Source organism: Quercus suber, unplaced genomic scaffold (assembly GCF_002906115.3).
Source record: "Quercus suber isolate HL8 unplaced genomic scaffold, Cork oak 2.0 scaffold_616, whole genome shotgun sequence".
Classification (NCBI taxonomy): Eukaryota; Viridiplantae; Streptophyta; class Magnoliopsida; order Fagales; family Fagaceae; genus Quercus; species Quercus suber.
This window is the reverse complement of record NW_027070059.1, coordinates 166264-169819: the sequence shown is the minus strand read 5'-3', so window position 1 is coordinate 169819 and position 3556 is coordinate 166264.

The following is a 3556-nucleotide window of genomic DNA, read 5'->3' as shown; positions in this document are numbered from 1 at the left end:
TAACATGACCTTTTTTTTTTCTTTGGATTTCTTGTTCACATGCCACTTTTTTTTAAGATTTATACTTCAGCTCAACTGGTAAAGTCTCTAATGATTGAATAAGAGATTTGAGTTTCAATCCTCGCCTACACCAAAAATCGATTGATGTCTTGGTCTAACAATAAGGAGCTATAAATAGGAGCGGATGTCATAGGTTGAAATTTTCTCAAAAAAAGAAAAAGACTTTATCTTCACACTTCCACAAATTAAACTAACATTGGACTTTTTGTTCATATCAACTTCTTCACTTCAGAGTGTATATATATCAAATAATTCATAATGAATATCTACCATACTATTCTTTTCCTTTATTCTTCTCTTCTTTTACCAACAGCCTTGCAGGTATGTATTTGTTTAATCTAATTTTTTTTTCCATTAAATTGAATAGGTTTTGTGTATGCCCAACTTTTATTATATAGTATATACGTCTGTCCATTTAGTTTTATTTATTTATTTATTTGATCAATCATTAAATATGATTTGAATTTTTATTGATCATTAAATTTTCTAATAAAGAACAATGACAAACAAGAAAAAGGATACACTAAAAATGTAGCGTATAAAGAGGTATTCAACAATTTACCAAAGATACAAAATTCTCATTAGAGCACAATTGGTATGTTATAAAATAATAATTTTTTTTATTTAGGTGTTATCATTTTATATTTGATAGTTATTATACTAATTCAATCTATTCTCTTTATTATTATAATTGATGATGCACAAAAAATCAGTAGGCTGAATGCTCTGGGCTTCAATGATCTAATAACTACTTGAAAGGCCTGAAAATAAAAACAAATGATCAAAGGAGACTTGGCTAACCAGTCAAGAACCCTCCGATGCTTAAGTTAGTTTCTCTCTAAAATTCTGGATTTCCAATTTTTTGGGAGTTGTCTAAAACTTATCTTCATTTGATGTGAATGAGTGTTTATATAGTGTGCTCTTGAAGCAGTTACTTGTCTTGTAACTTCCCCTATATTTGAGGAGATCAGATGGTTCAAGGTTAACTTCCACAACCGCTATAGGAGTTAGAATATCTTATCTTTTTCTATAACTGTTGTTGGAAGTTATTAAGTAGGAAGTTATAGTGATGAACCAGGATTTTACTCATGCCTTGAAATAAATACCTGTGGTTCAATTTCCTGGCTCGTGTAGATAAATCTCTATGGAATTTTCCAAGTGTCGGGGGTCATCTAGGCGCTTACCTCATGGACGACCCTTATGCCCATAGATGACTGTCCTATAAAGGATGTTCATTCTAATTTACTTGACCTGGATGACTCTTATGGATGAGTTTGGAGTTGGTTCAATTCTCAGCTCACCATCAGTTGCCCCCTTGTCTAAGAGTCGTCCAAAGTACTATATAGCCTAATGCTCTTCTTTGGACGTGTGCCCTTATGTCAGCAGTTAGGTGTGCCACATGTCATGATCTCATTGGTGACTAGTCGTGTCGATTCACTTTTTCGAGGAGTATGCCATGTGTCATTTTTTGGTTGGTTATGTCATTTCAGATGCGAAATTTCACTGCTTATAAATAGTAGAATTCCTTTCCTACCCTTCACATTTTTGAAATTTTCTTCCTTGACATTTGTCATCTAGAAGTTTTTCCACGTTTATAGTCTCCCTTTGTTTAGATCCAGGTATTCTCTTTATCCTCGTCTTTAGGTTTTAAGTTTTCTTCAAAATGTTTGAAATTGTTGTTTCCTCATCTAGCAATAGTATTGATAAGGCCATAGATGAGTACCATGATACAACTAGTTACAGTTCTAGTAGTAGTGGTAGTAGTGAGGGAAACACTACAGATGAGGAATATACATCCGGTGTTCCTGGGGTTCCATTAGAGGTCCTTCAGGAACAGTTTAGGAAGAGGGCTGCTTTTGGGTCCCGAGTTGGCACCTCGATGAGTGTTCCTCCAACCCCTTTAGATGAGGTAGAGACGGTGTATAGTTGTGTTGTAGGCATCCCTTCCAAAATAGATGAAAGGAGACTCACTGCATTTAGTAGTTGGTACCAAATTTCAGACGACCTTAACCCTAGGTTAGCCATTCGTAGGGAGTGATATTGCAACCCTTGTTTTGGAATAGGCGTCTACGAGGCTTATCTTTTAGAGGGACTTAGGTTACCCCTTAATGCTTTTTCTAGGGAATTACTTACTAGGTTAGGTTTAGAAGTGTGTCAGTTTAACTCTAACACATGGAGACTGGTTGTCTTTATGCAAGTTTTGTGAAGGGAAGTATTTGAAGAGGATCATCCTCTCACTATGGACGGGTTCCTCTTCTACTACAAACCCTCAGAGATTAACTAGTCCCTTGGCTTTTACCAATTTACAGCCAGGGGCAAATATTGTAGATTAATCAAGTCATTGGTAACATCTGACAGAAACTGGAAGACAGAGTTTTTGTTGTCTCTAGTTTCTGGTCTGGGCACCCTGTTGAGGTTGGCAGGGATCCATTTGCCTCATATATTGGAGAATTAGGCAACCTTCATTCTGAAGGTATTTTTTTTTTTTTTTAATTTTAATTTTTTATACATAGTGTCTTTATCTTTTATTTATAATCGTCTAACCCTTTTCTCTTTTCTTTCTTTTTGAGCTGTTAGATGACCATCTTTAAGTAAATTTCATCGTGATCGCGTCCATAGAGTTTGTCTATACATTGATAGGAGCTTTCATTCGTTGGTGACCTTTCAACGTCTTGCCATATGGGGACTCGGTCCTGAGCCATCTGTTGAAACTATAGCCCACGAGCTCATTGTTTGTAGATGTGTGTTTTCTTTTTTACTTAGAATTTATTTGAGTTATACTCTTTAGCTAAACTTCAATATTTTTCCTTTAGGGATGGCAACCATGAAGGAGAATAAGGGAAAGGAAGTGGTGGACTAGGAAAATCTTCCAAGTCATTGCAAGGAGAAAAGGGCAAAACATTTGTCGTCCAAGCCTGGGGTTGTCAAGCGTAGTCTTCCTGTTCTTCCTACCTCTCAATAGCCGTCCATCCAAATCCATGACGTAGATATTGAACCTGCTAGAGATCCTTTGTCCAAAACTACTGTGCCTGCCTCGTTTCAGCCTTCTCAAAGAATTCCTATGAACCTTATTAAAAACGAGTTTGGCCTGGGAAAGGTTTGAGAAAGCTGTGACTAACGAGGACGTGGTGGCATGCTATGACATGTTCTTGAAGGAGTTTGAGAACTTTGGTATTCATGATCTTTTCAAGGTATGTGATCATTTTTACCTCGTCTTGTAATAGTAATACATATATGCATATTTTGTTTTTAACAAAATTTCTAATCATTTGTGTAGGCAATATCTAAGTTCGTTGTCTTGTCCAGGCAGGCCACAGAGATGGCTAAGACAAGGATCTTGCTTGAGACGAGGATCTAGGAGGTCAAGAATGATTGAAAGGGCTAGGCTGAAGTGGCAGCTAAGGCTACAAACGAGGCCAAGGAACTGCAAAACCTCGTTGAAGAGCTTAAAGTTGACATCGTTGAGAAGGACACTCGTCTTGAACATCTTCAGAAA